Source organism: Parasteatoda tepidariorum, chromosome 12 (genome assembly GCF_982258835.1).
Source record: "Parasteatoda tepidariorum strain Cologne lab strain chromosome 12, Ptep-v5.0, whole genome shotgun sequence".
Classification (NCBI taxonomy): domain Eukaryota; kingdom Metazoa; phylum Arthropoda; class Arachnida; order Araneae; family Theridiidae; genus Parasteatoda; species Parasteatoda tepidariorum.
The window spans coordinates 6,883,512-6,905,487 of NC_141766.1; the positions used below are offsets into that span (position 1 = coordinate 6,883,512).

Consider the following 21,976-nt stretch of genomic DNA (forward strand, 5'->3'; position numbering starts at 1 on the left):
CCAGACTGCTAACTGTCCGTTAGGAACTATTCAATCACTTTTTAATTTGACTTTTGATTAGGCAAGTCATTGGGGATTTGTCTCCGATAACCCATCCTTATTAATAATGTAATGCAAAATTTATTTAATTTATAATTGATTATCATCACAATCTTCAATTAGTTTATTATACCATATGACTCCAACCACACCTGATTCCATTATTATATATATAATTAGTAAAGTTATTTTTACAATGAAAAGTTATTAATTTAGAAGGCATCTAAGCAGCATTTCTTAAGTTAAACATAGTTTGTTAATCAAAAATACACACAAAGAATATTAATATGAATTCGAACTAGTCTTAACAAAATCGAAACTTGTAGAAATTAAATATTACAAAATAGTTGAATACTATTTTATTTTATTGTATAATCTTCGTTGAACAGCCGATCCAATTTTTGGGCTTAGGACTACTCAGGTTCAACGCCGTAGCCTTGTAATTTTGAACCCAATCCAGAAGACAAGGCAACTCCTCGATCAAGTATTGGGAAAAATTTCCCTTCGTGTAGATCTTTTTGATAAACTGACCCACATTTGCGTTACATGGAGAGGAAAACCGTGAAAAACCTTCCATGGATATCCTGACGTCAAGGGGACTCTAACCCATGATCCGTCTATCACTGAGGATATTTTACGTCAACACTGTGGTCGGTGCAAGTCGGATGCGGAATTCGTATCGACCAGCCATCGGCTGGGATTTGAACCCGGCTCACCTTATTGGAAGGCAAACGCTGTATCCCTGAGCCATCTCGGCTCATTGAATATTACAGACAAATTTATGTAAATCTACTTAAGACTACACAACCATCTTTGTTATACAACTAAAACCGTACATGTCTTTTTTAATATCAGTTCACTTTTTTTCTGTTGAATGCTTAGCATCTTGCGAGGAGAAATCAAACTTTCAGCTTCTCTGCTCGATTGTAAACAAAAAATATCGATCGCCTGACTGTTTCCAACCGTAAGCCTAAATTGGTGAAAAAATTCCTGAATGGAGATATACATCTGAGCTTGGTGTAAGTTTTATCAATTATCAGTGTTAAGATTAAACTACACCCTTTAAAGTGAGCATGAATGCAAAATTAAACAAACTTTGTTATACCTTAATTGTTATTATAAGTATTATCTACAATTTCCGCCTCAGTAAACCTGCGAACTTGTTTCGATTTATCAACAGATTTTTTTTCAATGTAGGCTTTATCATTAATTTAATAAACTTGATTAAGATTAATTTAGCCCACTACAAACAACTTTATAAAATACAATACGGTAAAAAGCTGGTAAAATAAAAATCTTTTAATATTTTGGGAAAAATAACGAAAATAAGACAAATAAATTTTGACTATTATTTTATGTAACGAAAATATATCCTTAGCAGAAATCCCTGCTATAGACAGTTAATAGTATAGATATCAACACAGTTTTGCTAATGTTTTAAAATTTATTGAGAATCTTTGAAAAACAGCAATATTCCATTTTTTGCACTATTCTAATGTTCACCGTCAACTAAATGGTACATTAGTATGGTACATACTGTAATGGTATCTTGTAAAATCAAGTGAGAATTTACTCAACAAAATCCTGCGTTTAGTTTTGAAAAATCCTTAAATTTAAGACAAAACAACAACAAAAAAAAACAGCTTAAAATTATTTAAGATTTGAAATTTTTTTTTCTTAAATTCTATTTTATGAATACAAATAAGTAAGTGCATAAATTACTAAGAATATTTAAAATGAATTTCTTCCTAATATTTCGAAACTAGAAGATTGGGAAATAAAGGATTCATTAATAAGCGCGTTCATATAATTTAAAATAAAAGAAAATTATTTTTGTCGAAAAAATTATTTCCGTTTTCGAAAAGTGTTGATAAGTTTTCGGTGTTTCTTAAGAGGTATACTTAGTGAAGCATTCCCGGAAAACAGGTAACACTTGAAGTAATAATAAATTGAACTGCTTGGAAACGCCTTTTCACTACCTAATCGACAACCACACCTGTCGAGGCCATCTCACTATGTTTTTCCTACAAATTTTGTTTCTTTTTCAACTTTTTAAGCAGTTCAGAAATATTTATTACTTATATATTTAAAATTTAGTATCGTAGGATTACTTCTTTTGCTGTTATTACGCAAATTTAAAACCGTTTAATAACAATTCAAAGAACAATATGTTATTATAAAACCATATAGTTTTGTCTCTACCGAGGAGGTTACCTTTTTTATTGCTTTCAAAGGTATCTTAATAAGATACTTGGGCTTAAACTCTAATGATAACTTCCTCTAACACCATAGTTTTTTTTCCTTCTTTGTTTAAAATTATGTATTAATATTTTTCCGAAAAATTCTATGAGTAAACTAATTGATTTGCCAATCTTGGTCAATGATTTACTTTTAAGTTTTTCGAAAAAGGAAGTTTATGTTCTTAAAGGGGAGACTCGGATATGATTTAACTTTTTTATTCAGAAAGAAAAAAATTGGAAGCACAGTTATTTCATGATCAGCTTTTCTCTTCGCGTATAGAAAAAAATGTGTAGTTACCCAGATATATAAGTAATATAATTTGATCTAATTTGGATTTGTTACATGAAATTGCAAATTAATAAAAATTAAATAGATATAACATAATAAAAGTTTACTAAATAATCTGTCATCTTTCATATTAGTATTTACCAAATTATTACAATTTGTGCTTTAGTAGTTGAATGTGGAAATGATGAGGGGAAATTGTCTTGTTGTTTTTATATGAATATCTGATGTTACTCATTCACCCGCACTGTTAGAAATTTCTCGGTTAAAATGGTTCAATATCAATTTATTTATTTGTTATTTTACCATATTAAAGCAAAACAGTAAAATAAACATAAATTAGATGGTATTCAAACTGTTAACTGTAAGAAAAATCGTTTATTAGCTGATTTCACCTAATACTGTTAAACAACCAGAATTTTATCGCCCCACCTAATGAAACTACTTAGCTCTTAGCAGTTGGGTTCATAATGTAGCCGAGATGACTAATCTGTCAATCTCATGACAGACAGAACAGGGGTTCGAGTCCCAGTGTCGATACTACTAAATTTCCTCCATTTCTTTCAAGAATGAAAAGTTTCTAGTGACCTGCACTCCCCTATTTGTGAGTCTGGTCTATTAGAGTACGATACTCTCATTTACGCATAGCTGACAGCACTATAAAGGTGCTAAACTATCTCCAAGTCCAGTTAAATTTCTTTTTTCTGGTTTTGAAACTATGCTAGTTGTAAATGGTTTCAAAGCCGTAAAGATAAAAAACGGTTAATTCGATAGACAGACTGCTGCCGGTTATTTTACCATAATTTCAGAAGAAAATTCCAACAGTACGAGGTGAGTTTTAGTCGTCATCTTGAATTTACTGAGAGGGATTAATCAAAAGGAAGCGGTCACATTTTCATCTAGCCAAGTGAGATATTGTTTTCGATGCAATTCTGTACTCTAAATGAATAAAATCCAAGCTGATAGGTCAAATAGTTCAAAAGCTATCGAACTTCTTATGCTTAAAAAGTACAATTTTGTTCCTGTTTGGAGCGTCAGACTAGACAAGTGAGTCGTTGATTCGTGTGTGTTTATTTTTTACACTAAATCCAATAAAATCAAAATAAAGTAAATTGATTTAGAAGTTTTAGAGGTTCTACGAGTAAATTGGTTAGTGCGGTTTGATTTTGCGTATTTATTGGTACCGTCAGATGGGGTGACTTAGTGCAAACTGTCATTTTTTCAATTTTTGCGTCGTGCCATCTAGGGGTATTTTTTTTAAAGCTCGGTATCAACTGATTTGAGTTGTCAACATAACGAACTAATGGTTTACCAGGAACTGGCAATGTCAACATCATCGTTCTTGGAAAATTGTGAGCTCAAGTTGCAAACAGTTTCAAATTTTTTAGCGTCGCAAAATCGGAGGTTGGAAAGTCTGCTCGGTTGAAGAAGTTCTAGTTATCCTGGCCAGGAAGGTAGGTTATACTTTAAAAGTCTTGTCAATTGAGATAACAAATCACGCATAATTTTTTGTTTTTAATTACTATAATGATAGTCATTTATTAATTAATAAAAAAAATACACCCTGGGTTGATTTTGTGCGATTTTTTTTCAGAGAAAAATATGCCAAGGACTTATAAGAGAAAGCCTGGAGCAAGAGAAATTATTGTGATTACGCCAATGAAGCGTTAGAAAAATGGTTGGCAGAAGTAAAAAATGGTTTATCCGTTTCGGAAGCGTCAAAAAAGTTCGGAATTCACCGAAACACGATTTCGAACAAAATTCATGCGAAACATTCGAAATCTCACGGTGAATATAATTTTTCATTTTCATATTGTTATTTTTAATTTCAATTTACATATTTTTATTGTTTAAGACATTTTCATTGATGCTAAACCTTGTTTTGTGTAGGTGGTCAAGTGTTATTGACCCAGGATGAAGAGGGATATTTTTCGCAGTATTGTACTACAACGATGGCTGAATGGGATTTTGCTGATTGTACCTGAAAATCATAAAAAAGTTACCTAAAATTTAATTAATAAGAAAAAATGGTAAAAAATCTAAAAATTAAAGTTTTTATGTTCATCTTAAATGGATTTGTTAATACATAGTACATATTTATATGTAATATGCTTGTATTGTACGTTAACAATGTTAAATATTGTTTATTAAACGATTTTAAGTCAAAGTGAATGAAAATAACAGAACTAAGTCATTATTTTATTGCATTCGACTAATTGATTGTTTACAAATAATAAACATTTCAGATCAGTTCTTAACTACTCGCAATTACTTCCCAGATGGCTAACAACAAATTTTAGATTAGATGCTGTACAATTCAGCATCTTTTAACTATTTTTTTATTAAATCGAAGTTGGAAAACTGAAAATTCCTGCACAAAGTCACCCCATCTGACGGTAACTACTTTTATCACTTTTTTAAAAATGATATTTTACTTACATTCATTTCATATTTTACTTACATTCATTCATTTCAACACAAATAATTTTATATCTTGAAATTTTATGCATGTTAATGGCTTTGTACAGTTGACTTCTTTTTCCTAACATAGTGTTTTAAAATTGTAATGTTCTTACAATTTTCATTTTTACTGATTTTACCAATTTTATGTCCTTTTGGACAGGCTTGTACTAATGTGTAATTTTACCTAGTGTGTAATTTTTAACTATTTTCTTTTACCCAGCACTTAGCCCTAGCTCTCAATTCGATCCTATTGATACCTTTATTCAAGTGTAGTATCTAATAAGTAAAAATGGGTTCGTGATGTTAGATATTTTTCGTTACTATAAGGGTCTGTTGGCCTGAACGTAACAACACCAAACACGACCAATTTTGTTTTAGTTTATTTTTATGTTAAATTTTTGAACGATATGTTAAATTATAAGGGTCCGTTGACCTTCTTTCTGATGTATTTCAATGTTTTCGAGGCTCGTTGCCATCGTTGTTCATGTAAAATTTTTAACATTTTATTTCTATATACTTGCTGCTAAATTAAAAAATTGATGTTCCATTGTATTCGGCGAATGGGCCTATAGGCCTAGGCCGCTGTAAAATTTTCCTTTACTTACATTCATTACTTTTTAACTATCAGTTCTACTGATTTAGTTTTCATCTCATTTGATTCAGTGAGTTCATGAAATTCTTTACATCGCTTAGAACTCCTGAGTCTGATCCCGTCTGCTGCTATGGAAACAAGAATAGCGCAATTCAGAGAGGATATAGTTTGTCTAAAATAAGAACTCCCCCAGACATTAGTTTGGACCTGTGGTGGTGACTATAGCAACGAGGTATGACTATTTCAAGTAGGAGTGCCGAGTCACTGTTTTGGAGTGGATCGGGTCGGTGAGAGCGGTCTATTGTGTTAATCCTAGAGTGACTCCCTAAAATGGGCCTGTCCATAGCACGAGACGGCTTCAGACTTTGTGGAGGGAGGAGTTCTGATCTTAGACAAACTATAGCTCCTCTTTACTCTAGGGCTAACACAGTAGACCGAAGAGAAAGATTACCTTTCTCTCGCCGACCCGAGCCAAAACCTATCCTAAACAATGACCCCTACTTGAAATAGTTATACGTCGTTACCATAGTCAACGCTACGGGTCCAGACGAATGGCTAGGGGAGTTCTTACTTTCGACACACTCTAAGAGCTCGACAGATAACACTAGAGAGCATATTTTTGCAACATTTACGCGAAAAGATTATCCTATCTAATTCGGATGAGGGGATTTCAAATCTGAAATTGGTTTTGGTCCTAAAAATGCAGATTTTTTTTATTTTTAAAATGGTATTTTTAGTTTTTTTTTGTCTGAATGTACAAAGTTTATAAAGAACGTTATAAGTTTACATAAATGCACGTACACTTGTCTGCTCCTTTTAAAATAACAGGTAAGACAAAAAAAAAATAAATAAAAATAAAGACATATGACGTATTGCATCATGTATAAAATCTATTCAAAGATCTTATGCAACAGAAAAAAAAAAATATGTTTTTTCCCAGTGTTATCGTTGATTATGAATATTCAGTTAGTACATTTAAAAAAATCTTTAATTCCTCACTTTTTCCCCCCGGTAATCCTGGAAAACCTGCTAATCCTTTTTGATGGAACTAATCCGCATTTGCGTTACATGGAGAGGAAGACTAGGAAAACCTCCCACGCTTAGCCTGACGGCAAGGGGACTCTACCCTATGATTCGTCTACCACTGAGGATATTTTATGTCAGCACTGCAAGCAGAATGCGGAGTTCCTATCGACCAGCCATCGCTGGGATTCGAACCCGGTTCACCCCATTAGAAGGCGAACGCTCTATCCCCTGAGCTATCGCGGCTCAACTTTTTCCATAGTGATTTTTATTTATTACTATTTTTGTCTCTCCCATTTATATTTAAATCGAAGGCGATGACGGTTTAGTAAAAGAATCAAATTACGCGAAAATGGAGTTGCCAGAGAAGGAGTGAGGCGGTATTGTTAATTGGTGAAATTTGATTGCGGTTATTAGTGATGTCTGATTAAGAACCTCTCGTTCCACGTAAACATGGTGACACATTTCCTAAGAAGTCTCAAAGAGACTTTATTAATTTCCACATTTTTGATAATAAAGTAAACAACATTTGAACAATATTTTCTGCGAAGAATTCAGAAAATTCCTTTCGATTAATATGCAAAGTAATATACAAAGAAAAATAAATAAGAATTTTTTTTCCATAAAATTTCGATGAGCTTGTTAAACCAGTAGCATTCAATTGAAATCATTAGTAAAGTCAATTATATTAAAAAATGCGCAACATTTTAATGGGGTAATTGAAAAAAAGACTAATTCAATAGTAATAAAATTCACATCGCTAATTTCTATCTTTTTTTTTCTTCTTTTTTTTTCTTTTTTTCTAAAATAACAAATTTACTCTAACTTTCTGTGATCTCTAATATCACTCATCTAAATTATTCAAAAGATTGTTCTGTAGCTATAAAATCTATTAATAGTCAATAACTCGGAAAAAAATAGAAATTGTAACAAGAGCGACAAAATCGCGCTGACGTTGATAAAATGTAGCTTGCTTCAAATTTTAATATTTCACGGCAGAATTAAGTCTTTTTTGGAATATAATTTCAAAAGTTGTCCATATGTTCATAACTAAGCAGCTAAAAACAAAATTAAACATCCTTCCAAAAAAGAAAAAATTTTCAATTTTAAAATTAAGAACGCAGTAAAATTCAAACAAAAGACTGCCGAGATTTGTGAAGAAATATTTTTAATTAAATAGACTGTAAAATCTCTCCGAATATGATATTGATCAACCCAAAATTTGTGAAGGAACACTTTATTTCAATGTTAACACCAAACCGAGTTTTAATATACAATTTAAAAGGTGTAATTTGAATTCAAACATCTAAAGTGCAAAAAATGTACACCAATCTCATGCGCATTCACACCATTCTTGAATAAATCTTGCTTCCGAAAACAATAATGTTTGCTGTTGGATATCGTCAGTAAATGTTCTACAATCCAGACTTGTTGTTCGTTGTTGTCTTCTAAGCAGAATTACACCGTCTACTGAAACAGAAGTTTCAATAGACAACTGTTTTTAGTTGTGTGATAAGGATAACTGCGTTTTAATATTTAAATCTCTCTGAACCGAATCTATAATGTATAATTTTTGCTAGCTTCTGCTTTGTTAAATCTAGTTCGAATTTAGCATAATATTTTCGGTGTGCTTAGCGTATGTTTAATTATCAAACTAATTTTATTTTAAAACTATGAATCCTAAATTGATGATTCTTACTTTATATTGTATCGTAATTTTACTGACTTTTTGTGTATTTTATCCAACGTAGTTTTTCATTTTATTTTATAACCGTCGTTGAACAGCCGACCCAATTTTTCGGATTTATGATTACTAATGATCAACTTCGCAGCCTCGTAATTTTGAACTCAATCCTTAAGACAAGGAAACTTTTGGATCAAGTTTGAGGAGAAATCTTTTTAAGGAAACTAACACGTATTTGCGTTACATGGAGAGGAAAACCACGAAAACCTTCCACGGTTAGCCTGACTGCAAGGGGACTTCAACCCATGATCCGTCAATCACTGAGGATATTTTACGTCAGCACTATGGTAAGTGCAAGCCGGATGCGGAATTCTAATCGACCAGCCGTCTCTTGATTCAAACTCGGTTTACCCCATTGGCAGGAGAATTCTCCACCCCCTGAGCCATTACTTTTCTTTCTTAAGTAATTATAAATTTTATTGTTACTGAGTTCGAAAATGGTGGTCACTATACACTAAAATTTTTTGCAGAGTAGAGTAAGTGTGTTTATCCAACTGTCATCTCTAGAGATCCAAAATTCAATTCTTTTTGTTAATTAGCTGATACTGCACTTTTTTTTTTTTTTTTGCTATTTCTAAAATAACAATTTAAGTAAAAAAATAATATATATATATACGCAATATCATTATACATGAAACCAAAATTCTTGCTGAAGTCTGTTTTGCTAAAAATTTAATGGGATAACATGAAAGTTTATAATGTATTTATAATTCAGTTATTTATTTATTTTCAATTTGAAATGTTATTCAAAGTGAACACTTAAAGCAATCTATCTATAAAGTCACAGATTTTATTCTTTAATTCTTTGGAATTGTATAAAGATTCCACTGTTATTAAGCACTGTTTAAGTACATAAGATTCTTTTATCGTCAGCTGTTGATGTCAGCTTAGAGTGGCTTAGACTGTTACTTTGTATGTGACTTAACTAATTCTTTTATCAGACTGAAGGCTAGGTTATGAGACTGTCTGAGCTTTCCATTTGAACAACATGTTGTTACATTACTTAGTAATATTTTATAATCACCATTATAAGCATAAATATCAAGCAAATTTTCAAAAATGTGAAGTTTAGAATTTAAAATAATAGTAAAAAATTATGTATGAACGTGTTGGCCTTTCGGAACCTACGTAAAAACATTAATCTGACCTAAAATCAACATAACCAGAAAATCGAGTTGAAAATTTAAAATATTCTCGTTAAAAAACCTAACACTGGAGACCTAAATATACTTTTCACATTCATAATTTTTTAATTATTTTTTTTAGATTTTTAAATTTTAAAACTAAAATTTATTTTATATCCATGCTTTAAAAAATAAAACGTATTTTTGCCCCAAACATTGAAATTTCAAGTACATTTCGGAGACCTAAATTTGATTTAACATTTTCTTGATAAGTATGCAACCACAGTGACGATATATGATCCATTGAAATTTTAATATACTTTATTACATAGTATTGTTACCATTCATTAAATTTTGTTTCATTATTCAGTAATATTAATTAACATTTTTGAAAGTTATTGTTATTAAATTTGTTTTATATTTAGTTAGATAATGGTATCACACTCAGTTTTATTAAATATTGTTTCATAACTTAGTCAAGTATATTCGATAATATTGTACGGACATTTTTATGAAATGCTGTATTATCATTAAGTAATATTAATTATTATTGCTGTCATTTTTTATTAAATATTTTTATCATTTAGTAATATTAGTTAATATAATCACAGTCATTTTTATCAAATATTGTTTTATCGCTGCGTAATATTGATAAATATCGTAACAATCATTTCTATTAAACGTTATTTCATCATTAGCAATATTAGATAATATTGTTTCAAAATTTAAATTGAAAATGTAAACGCAATTTATACGTTAATTAAATTTCTTACAAATCAATGATGCAGAAGCCTAGGTGGTAACGCACTTGTTAGCAGCCTAGATACTCGGGATTTCATTTTAAAATATTGTTCATTCAAACATATATTATTTTATTTCATTTAAAGATTTTAACTATAGATATTACGTCATACTAAATAAAAATGATTCAAACTTTCAAATAAAAAATTATAATCATCATAATATTAACAGTTATAAATAAAAATTCTAATTACTCTTGCCCTTAATAAATATAATTAAAAGTTGCAAAAGATTTCACTTATACAGTCTATTTCCATTACTTAAAATGTTCTATTATATAAATTATTTTACTTTATTAACTTAAGAATTTCAAATATAGATAATACTTGATACTTACCTTACAGTGATAATTAAATCTTTCAAATATAAAATAAATAAATAAAATAATATTAACTGTTATAAATGAAATTCAAATGGTTAACAAGCATAACTTAAGTTTTTAAAACATTTCATGTATACAGTTTATTTCATTAATTTAAATATTGTTTCTATTCATTAGTCTATTTCATTACTTTATAAGTACTACTCCTTATTATTTCGTACTTAAAAGATCGAATTAGTATCTTCATTATGTAGCTAATAGTTAAAAAAGTGTTAATAAAAGAAAGAAAATTTTTATATTCAAATTATTAATATTTGGAAAAAGCAGATTTTATAAAACAAATTAAATTTGAAAGAATGCATAATTGTATTGAAAATTTACCAGCATACGGTAGACATGTAGATTTTCGAACTATTGTTCTAAAATCTACATGTACATTGTAAAACATTTAATGCATCTCATCGCCAGAAAATGGTGACAACTTTTTTATGCCAAAGTTTTGTAGTGAAACGTTGTTTATTAGTTTTGGATTTAAATATTTCATTACTCTCAGAATGTTCTATACTTAGTGTGTAACTTAACCACAACCATCTTTGTTATTCAGGCAATAGCGTAAGTAGGTAAGGGTCAGATTGGACCAGGCCCACCCTGGGAATATTTGATTTTATAAATTTTAGATTTAAATAATTTTTAGAATTTTTTTTTCTCTATCAAGTCTTTTTTTTTTTCTCCTAACCATTAGTGACCCCTTTATTATAAAGAAGTATTCTGTTGTACAAAAAATATTTTTCCCCTTTTTTACTTACGAAAAAGAATTTTCCCTTTATAAAACTAAACTTTTTGCTCGCTACTATTTCCACTAAAAACTTGAAATTTTTTTAAAATGTTAACTTGTTTGGTGAAAAAAACCGTAACAAAATGTGCAAACTGAAAAATTCAAAAAAAAAAAAATTATAATAATAAAAAATATTAACCTATAGCAAGGGTGATGTAATGTTTCCAACATCATCTACACGTTATTAAATGTCATTAAAATAACAAAACTAAAAGAAAATTCAAATATCAGAAAAGTTCCCTTACTTTTAATGCTCCTATATAGAATATTCACCCGATATTTAATAGCCATTATTCAATCATCAATCATTGGTCCTATATAGAATTTTCCGATTCACCAGATATTTTTTTATTCTTTATTTTTATTACCGTCGTTGAACAGCCGACCCAATTTTCACTTTACGGACACCGATGTTTAACTCCGTATCCTTGAAATTTTGAACCCAATCCAGAAGACAAGAGAGCTCCTGGATTGAGTATTGGGAGAAATTTGCCTTCGAAGAGGACTTTTGAGTGAACTACTCCTCATCAGCGCTGCATGGAAAGGAAACCCCCGAAAACCTCCCATGGTTCGCCTGATGACAAGAGGATTCTAACTCATAATAGGTATACCACTGAGGATATTTTACGTCAGCACTGTGATCGGTGCGAGCTGGGTTGTGAATTCGTATCGACTAGCCATCGCTGGGGTTTGAACCCTAGTCACCTCCTCGGGAGATGAGCGCTCTATCACTTGAGCCACCACAGCTCGCTAGATATTTTATAGCCATTATTCAACCAATATAGACACTTTATGGAATTACATGATTCATCCGATATTTTATAGCCACTATTAAGCCAATATCGTCCCTATTTCCCCCATTCACCCAATATTCTGTAGCCATTATTCAACTAATATAAACCCTATAAACAATTATCCAATTCATTCGATATTTTATAGCCATTATACGTAGCATAAATATTATGCGTAGATAAAAATATTATACGCAGCATAAAATGACACCCACACTGAAGGATTTTTAGTTATCCTGATATCCCTGATTTTTCGACAAATAAAATTAGTCTATTTATGAACTTAACAATAATTTTTTTTTCCTCGAAAATCCAATTTATTTGAAAAATATTGCAATTTAAAGTGCTTTTTTCGGCAGTTTTTTTCACACTTTGTTTTGCGTTACAATTTGCTTTGTTGCGTAAAAATTAAAAGACTGCGAAACGTGAAATTACGATGGTATGTAGAAAATGTAAGAGAAAAAAAATTTTTTTTTTGATAATTAGTTCGAGATTTATTAACTGTTAAACTCGTATTATATAAGAAATACTAAGTGAACCACTTAGCGGTTCATGTAATTACAGAGGTGATGAAATGATCATTTATTATCTTATAAAAGGTTTTTTTTTTATTTTTTCATTCTCATTTCAATTTGTTCGAAAGTTATTACAGCTTTTTTGCGTTAAATAATTCCTATTTATACATTCTTTTTCTTCCTCTTCATTTTACACTTAACTTCATGTCAAAAGTTTAAAAAAATGAACAAATTTTAATAAAACATCATAAGAGTGAGATTTGATGCTGCCAGACATAGAGTGAATATTTTCATATAAATTCTTAAAAATATAAACTGTTCAAAAGAAACCATATATAATTTTAACAATTATACGATAGAAGCATATAAATATTTAACGAGTAAGAGGAATATTAGCAAAATGTGCTTAAAAGAGCATTTTATAAACAAAACAATCTTTTTTTAATAGATTTTGAGAAGAAAAAATATATAATGATTAAGATATAAGTACAGGGGTTGGTAAGTAAAGCGAAACTGTAAAGAGCCTCCTTGTCATCAAATCTAGTTTATATACTATAACTAAAAATTAAATCAAGATAGAACATAGTTAATAATTAATCTTTTCAAAAATATAAGTTAAATCAAATCACTGTGAATAGAACTAATTTAGTAGATTTTTAATTTTACTTAGTTTTTTAAACTACTTGACTCGATCGAAAAAAATCGAATAAACTACTTAATTTTTTAAACTACTCGATTTCTTCGAATTTGAGTTTGTTTGGACTTCAAAATAAAATACTGCGCTTTAAAAACATCATATCGTACAGAATTATATAGAAAAATGATCTCATTACAATTAATAAATAAACGCAATCGTTATGGAATATTTCATTATAAAACAGCTTTGTGATGTAATTTTAAATTTTATGAAAAATAAATATTTTCATAAAAAAAGAGAGATTGTTTACGTTTTATATTAAGTATAAATTTGAACAAGGGTAATAATTAATCATATTAGAAATGTATGACGTGAATTTTTAACTGTCAAGAAAATTTTTTCATGAAATATTATTCCATCTATATTTGGCTTCATCTCGCTATTTTGGCGCACACGCTGAAACTTTCTCTGCCGCAGTATACAGTTTTATTGCAGTGTTTTAGCACTAGAACAGCCGGATTTTGGACTTGCCTAAAACAGCCATTGGGGTCAAATAGACCCTCATAAGAATTGATGTCATTCTAAAATAAATAATTTCTTAATCGATGAATATTGTTACAAATACAATATGTAAGTGTTTATAAGTTTATACTCGATGAGAAAATATCTACAGCACCCTATAGTTTCCCGAAGTTGTAATTCAGTTGGCCGTTTCTCAAACTGCACAAATAAAGATAGGAGAAAAAAATTCATTTCCGAAATTTTCAGCCTCATCATTTTCAACTGAAAATAAAAGCTTGAAATCAAAGTTATGTGGTTTGTTCTTATACGATAAATTTGTATTTTGATTTACATGTGAGTAGCTATTCATCAAAAATTCATTCTTCTCTATGATTATAATAAAAATTACTGTTTATAATCAGCATGTACATAGTTTCAGGCGTAATAACGAGTTTCTAATTCACCAACTAAGATACTTCAGACTACGAACCTAGGTTAACCATACCATACAAATTGACAAAAACTATTGTTTAACATTTTACATGGTGCTCCCCAATTTTTATTCTACAAACTACTATCGCAAAATTTATAGATTAATAAATTCAAAAGCAAGCACGATACTTAAAAAATGAAAGTTTTTATTATAAAACTTTCGAATTGGGGATCAAAATGACACCTTTAGGCTGTTTCACGAATTCCTGCATTACTTATTTTACTAATAAACATAAAAACATGAAATTTTGGTGCTTACTTAGAAACAATTAAAGAAAAAAAAATATTAACTTTAAAGCTCATCGGTATCTTTAAAATCAGCCTAAGAAATGACAAAAAGCGATCAAAATGGCCCCTTTGGCACTTCTAGTGGTTAAGGCTTCATCTTTTCAGAAATTTCTAACCAAATCTTCATATTTGCTGTTAATTATTAAATCCGAGTGTACAGTACACAAAGGAAGAAAAAAAAGATACCACCCTGAATGACTTTTGTTCAAATTTTGTTCGTATTTTCGCGTATTAAGTGTCAAGCCTAATGGTTCTTCTCAAATATACAAATTATTTAGTGCTAACTATTAATTAAGTTGCGAAATCGAACACAAAAACGTACTTTCTCTGAATAAATATTTTTTTTTACATATTTGAATACTTAACTTTTAAAATATAGGGGTAAGCAGCAATCTTGGAAATACGGTCCCCATTGTTGGTTAGGAGAGCGATCCAAAGTTCGGACCCCTTAATGTTAATTTCATTTTTTGCGTTTTTAGTCATATTTTTAAAACTAATTAAGCAATTCAAAAAAAAATTACACCCACTCATAAAACGTGTTTACTCAAAGATAATTTCATGCAAAAAAAATTTAATAATTATCTATTATTTTTTATAATTTAATTTAAATGAGGAGGGAAAAATTTTGAATTATGACGTATAAAATTTTTATACCAGATTCTTATTGAAAAACCTAAAGTTTCAACTGTTTTAATTTGCTAGAAGCCGAGAAAAATTAAAATTAATTACTTTCGAAAAAATAATTTTTTTGAGAATGAAGAAATATTTAAATGGGGCGGTTAATATTTAAATGTGGTTAACTTCCAAGGAACTTGATTTACGCGCGCTGAGCGTTACATTTCATTCATATTTCTTTCCCTAATAACCGAGTGCTAATCCTTTTTTTTATTATATAATACTATGTTTGTTTCCTAGTTGTCTAAAAATCCGTTATTTAGTAAAAAAATTTGAGTATAACATTCTATTGAATAAAAAACATTTTATTCAACGAATGTCGAGTTTCATAAAAGCATGTTTGTAATAGAATGTGATTATATTTAATATGACTATATTTTATTTTTTAATTTGCGCTTTCAATAATTAATAGAATTTCAATAATATACATACGCATGCATAGATTTGGAGTAAAAAATTTATCAATTTCTTCAATACATATTTAATAATTATTAATACGAATACGCAGTTAACATTTTAAAGCATCTTAAAATTTCTCAAAATCTTATATATCGTCTCAATCTTAAAATAAATTTTTTAATAACCTGTCCGCACTTGTTTCACAGAACTATTTTACCAACCATTTAATTAAATTTCAACAGTTTTAGAAATCTTACCTTTTACGCTAATGCATGTATTATTTTTTCATTAATATGCAAATGCATTTTTTTAGTACTTTAATTTAAGTTTTCCTTTAACACGTTCACGCCGGGTTGACCCACTGGTAGGTCACGCTAGATTGTCTCATCTTGGCAGCGCACCGGAGTAAAAACTGGTAACAATAAATTTCCTTTTTTAGTTTTTTTCCTGGAATAATAAAAATCCATAACTATGAATTGTTTTTAACGGATGCAATTTTTATATGCAATTTTTGATGCAATTTTACCAGTATTTTCTCTTTTCCCGTACCAGTATTTTCACTTTTCCGTGTTAAAGTAAAGTTCTTTTTTTAATTATTGTCAAGAATTTATTAAAAGAAAACTTAGAATTATTATTTGCTAGCTGAGAATTGAGTCCTGTTACGAAAGTAAAGACATTCTGTTTTTTAAAATTATTTGATGCGAAATAGCTGACTAATTACTAAGCATACTATTTTTTCGAAAATTGAAGATAAATTATTGATTGCCTTTTTTTATTGTTTCTTGTGATTTCAACATAGATTATTTTAAATAGTGTTAATTTTTATAAGTCACTACAAGGAGTATAAGGATTACGAACATAAAGAGCTGTCGAATATGAGCCAAATTTTTAAGCTTCTTAAAATATCTGAATATCTTATATGTCTTCCTAAACTAAAAAAACTCAGCGGCTCGACAGCCCATAGAGGGCCAAGGCCTGCTGTGCCCATCTCAGTTTTCTTGACCTTTGGGCTGCAGGAGCAGATGTTCCGGCTAGGTGGTCAGCCGAACGCGAAACCCCCAGTGTTTAGTTCCCAAGCATGCTTGGTACTCATTTATCGACCCACTGAAGGGATGAAAAGCTGAGTCAACCCTGCCCGGCCCGAGGATCGAACCAGGGACCAGTGGCACGACAGCGCGAAACGCTACCGCTCAGCCACTGGGAGTCAATATGTCTTCCTAGCATCTTAATTTTGAAATAAAATTTTTAATTACCTGGCCACGTGTGAATCTCAGTACTATTCAACTAATTATTTCATTATATTTTTTACTCTTTCTTTATGCTACCACGTAGATTTTTTCCGATAATATACTGAACTGTATTGTTTAATTTTAATGGATACTTAAAGTTTTTCTTTAAATTAATACTCATTTTAAAAAAATTGCTAAGCTTTTTTTTTTAAGTCTCAGAACTATTACCAGTTAGCTGATAAGAATTTAAGACCATTTTCTATGTTAAATTTACTCAGTGCAAAACGAACTGGTCATAGTAAATAAGAGTATCTTTTTCTCTAAGATTAAACAAACAAATTATTTATTTATTTACTTAATTGTTTCTAATTTGTTTGGTTTGTGAAAAGTAACTACATATTAGTGCAACTCAAAAAACTACAACTGTTTTCTTTGTTTGCAATTTTACTTTGACGTTTATACTTATATATTACACCGTTAAGTTTAAGAAAGCTATTCTTTTTAAAACAGATGATAAAAAATTTTAGTTTATTGAAACCACTTTTAAACTTTAGCATTAGCATAATTCCCGAGTTATTATTGTAATATAATTTGTTATTAGAAAAATGCCTTATTTTGTTAAACAATAAATACTAGAAATTGAAAATTGTAAAAAGATTCCGACTCCATGTCAATTTTAGAAGCATCATCTGATTTAGAAAATGTAATAAAAATACACAATTTTCGAAATTATTTTGATTTAAAAAAAGTATGCAGCTAGAAGTTTATACTTTTTACTGAAACTGTTAATACAAATTTTCCCTATATTTCGTCATAATAGGATAAGAATGATATTTCTCGAGGAACAGAGCAGTTTTTATCTTTTTAGGGGTCTTGGTTTTGTCTTCATTTGGGGGCCCTTCATGAGTAATTTTAAGGAAAAAAATTTTACTTTTAAATAATTTTTAATTTTTTTTATTATAAGAAAGTAAAACAATGATAAATTATTGTAAAAGCTTTAATACTAGACATTAATTGAATAGCAGATTTAAGGTAGTGCTGTTTCGTGATAAACTGGAAGATGTCAAATAAAACAATATTGCAATGAAACATCCTTCTTTAATAGAAAACGTTAACAATCCATCAAGAAACAAACAAACTCTAGAAAACAGGCTATTCGTTAAAAACATTTAAAAGTTGTTATTAAAACAATTAAAACCTAAATTGTAAAATGCAAGCATCTCCTACTGCAGGTGGAAGTCACCGGGGAAAAACGAAGTATCGGGACTTTTAGCCGTGGTTGTCGGTTGTGATCCTCCGCAGGTATCCTGCTGCGCAGGAACTATTCTGTTTAGTCTTCCTACCTTCGATCTGATCCTCGATCCTTCTGCCCTGGAATTGCATGATTTCCTAGCTGTCATAATTACCAGCCTCTACAGGTAGCAATACTTTTTACATGTTTTGCAAGGTGAAGCCTTCTATCACATCATTAAAATCAGTTTCCTGGAATACATCATATCAATGCTCATAATTGACAAATGACTCATACTTTCTGAAATCATGCAATTTCGTAGTTCATTTTTTATTCATTTTAGTCTGGAGAATGAACGTGGGCCACTGCATTTAGTTATCATGTGTGTTAACAATTATAAAATGGTACTCATGAAAAAAAGTTGAGAAAATTCAATGCATGGAAATGTGTCTTCGAGATTGTTGTTTTTTACTATTTAATGCATTATCTATTCCAAATTGATCTAACTTATTATCTTAGGGCTAATCAGGCTTGAATTTCACTAATTATAGCGCTAGTTCTTTTTCAATCACACCATTGCATAAAATCTTCAAAAATTATAACAGTGCAGTATCAATTTCTTGGACTTCAAATTTGAAAAAAAGTCTGAACAAATCAGTTATGGATTTATACGCCATTGAAAAAGATTTTAATTGAATAATCAATGTGTCAATTACTGAGAGATAAACTTATATTTTAAATATTTCGCTACCTTGTAATGTAACATCATCTGCATCTCCACAAAAAAAATGTCAAACAAGAAATTCTTGGTGAAGTATTCTCCGTCTCATCTTCATATTTGAATTAGGATTGGCGGCCCTCCTAGCTGTTGGCATATGACTCTTGTATTTTATGCACTTTTTGCTTTTTATGTTCTTTTCTGTTTTTACTTGGTTTAATAAACATTTACCCGTATGCCCTGAATTGGGGCAGGTCGGGATAAATATTTTCATATTTGAATTAGGAAAGTTTTCCTTGAAATTGGTTTAATGAGTAGAGAACTTTTCTCTCCGTTCACAAACAAAAGCAATCAAGGATTCAATCAATTTATTCTTGATAACATATCACCACAAAATTCTACCAACACAATATTTTCCAACTTTTTCAATTTCTTTAGAAGATCACAAGCATCTACTGCGTCTAAATGGGTGGACTGCCTAGTATCCGATGAATGCTTTACGTCTTCTCCAGATTCTAAGGGTAGAACTGAGAAATTGAGAAATTATCCTCTAAGACGCAATTTGTGACTTGTGCACAAATTATGCACGAATTTAAGCTACCACCAAAATTATTGATAATATATTATCATAACTATTCACAATTAACCGACAAGCATACTTACTTGGCGTCGGAGAAGCTCTGATCAAAGAGGGAGCTCTCTTGGTTGATGGCCTTCCATTGCACTACGGTAGGCTGACGACTGCCACTATCGCAAACTGCGATTAGTTGGGGCGCACAATTTTTGGTAGTCGGGGACTGCGTTCGCGCTGTCCCTATATTAAACAAAGAGGAAGTAAGAGGTAAACTAAGTTAATTAACGGTGTATTCCGCTGAATCATATAGTATCGAAATTATTTTAATTTCCGCATCATCACTAAGGATTTATGAAATTTTCAAAGACTGAATATTTATTCGATACGCTCACCGTTTTGTGAAAAATGATCTTAACTCTAAATCTTCAAAATAATAAAAGTTAACAATAAACGTTATAGTTCCCAAAATTTATAATAAATATGTAAATTTGTTCAGCTACCGGTCATATATTAAGTTAATTGTTATTTAGTTTTTCATGAATTTCAAGTAATCATACTTACCTGGCACTGGGGATGCCTTAATCAACAAGGAGGCTCCTCCGAGCAGAGACTTCTCATTGCACTGAGAGGGGTTGACGCTCGCCACATTCACAAATTGTGATTGCTTGGGGTGCATAATTTTTGGTAGTTGGGACTGCGTTCGCGCTGTCCCTATGTTAAACAAAGGGGAAGTAAAAGGTAAACTAAGTTAATTAACGGTGTATTCCGCTGAATCATATAGTATCGAAATTATTTTAATTTCCGCATCATCACTAAGGATTTATGAAATTTTCAAAGACTGAATATTTATTCGATACGCTCACCGTTTTGTGAAAAATGATCTTAACTCTAAATCTTCAAAACAATAAACGTTATAGTTCCCAAAATTTATAATAAATATGTAAATTTGTTCAGCTACCGGTCATATATTAAGTTAATTGTTATTTAGTTTTTTATGAATTTCAAGTAATCATACTTACCACCAAACAGTTACTCCGAATAATAGACTATACTGGCAGAGCAATCATAAATAAAGAAACAATAGCCTTCCTGATGATTGACATATCCAAAGCATTTGATAAAGTATGGCACACTGGTACAATATATAAACTCATACAACTGAATTTTCCACCCGGCATAATCAAACTCCTATCCTGCTATCTTTCTAATAGAACATTTCAAATCACCATCAAAAACAAAAAATCCACAAAGAGAAACATCACAGCCGGAGTACCACAGGGCAGCATTCTGGGACCGATATTATACATATTATACACTTATGATTTTCCTATAAACAAAGCCGATTATAACAGCATAACAGCCTATTACGCAGACGATACCGGTATTATTATTAAATCCAGAAACCCAAATCATGCTCTTCAAAAACTACAAGACCATATAGACGAAATAGAAGACTGGTGCTTAAAATGGAAAACTGCAGTAAATGCTGGAAAATCACAAATATTAATTATACAAAAAAGAAGAATTAAAATACTTCCACAACTTCAACCAAAAATGTTCAACATACCAATACCAATAGTTGAAAAAGCAAATTATCTTGGCCTTATAATCAATAGCAAACTCACCTGGAATGATCACATCAAAAGCACAATAGATAAAGCAAATGCAGCAATAATAGCCATACAACCATTAATATATAATCAGAATATGTCACTTAAACTAAAGAAGCTACTATATACAGCAATGATCCGCCCAATACTTACCTATGCCTCACCTGCCTGGACAACGATACCTCAACATCTACTGAAGAAATTAAACCAATGCCAAAACAAGATCCTTAGAAAAATAACCTGTGCAAGATGGTTCATCCGGAAAACCAATATACATGCAGATCTCAAAATACCAACTCTATCACAGGATATATACAAGCTAAATGCAGATTTTTTCGATAAAGCCATAGAATGTAAAACAGCAAATTTTAATGAAATCTTTAAATTTGAAAATTATATCAAAGATAAAAACTACAGACCAATAGCTGCACATTTCACCTCCGACGCCTAATATCATAACTATCAAAACAAATAACTTCATCAACTTTTCTGAAAATAACGTTTACTCATGCTGATACAATTCTGAACAACTCCAAAATCAAACAAACACAGTTTAGAGCAAGCTGCTCAATTTATTTTTGATTCCTTTTTAGTTATTCAAGCAAGGAGCTTGAAACATTCATAAAAGCAACTCCATTGCCTGCTCACCTCATTGCTCAACCAAAACTGCTATAAAATTCCAGATGAATGGGATAGGGGCCCAGGGGTGAAAGCGAGACGGAAAAGAGGAAAGGCTGGTAGTAAAACCATATCAGTTATAGCTAGTTTTGGGGAGGAGTTTACTTATTCTTTTTTTAAATTTTTCAACAATATCTTCTTTATCTTGGAAAAGAAGCAGTTTTATATA

The 21,976-nt window shown here is 30.4% G+C and overlaps 2 non-coding genes across 2 annotated transcripts; both read left to right on the plus strand.

The window, feature by feature from the left end:
* Positions 1-19,600: 19,600 nt before the first annotated feature.
* Positions 19,601-19,763, plus strand: LOC122270047 (U1 spliceosomal RNA). Its single transcript, XR_006225576.1, has one exon. It is a non-coding gene; the product is annotated as a U1 spliceosomal RNA (small nuclear RNA).
* Positions 19,764-20,072: 309 nt separating this feature from the next.
* Positions 20,073-20,234, plus strand: LOC147800930 (U1 spliceosomal RNA). The gene has a single exon (XR_015431021.1). It is a non-coding gene; the product is annotated as a U1 spliceosomal RNA (small nuclear RNA).
* Positions 20,235-21,976: the final 1,742 nt, after the last annotated feature.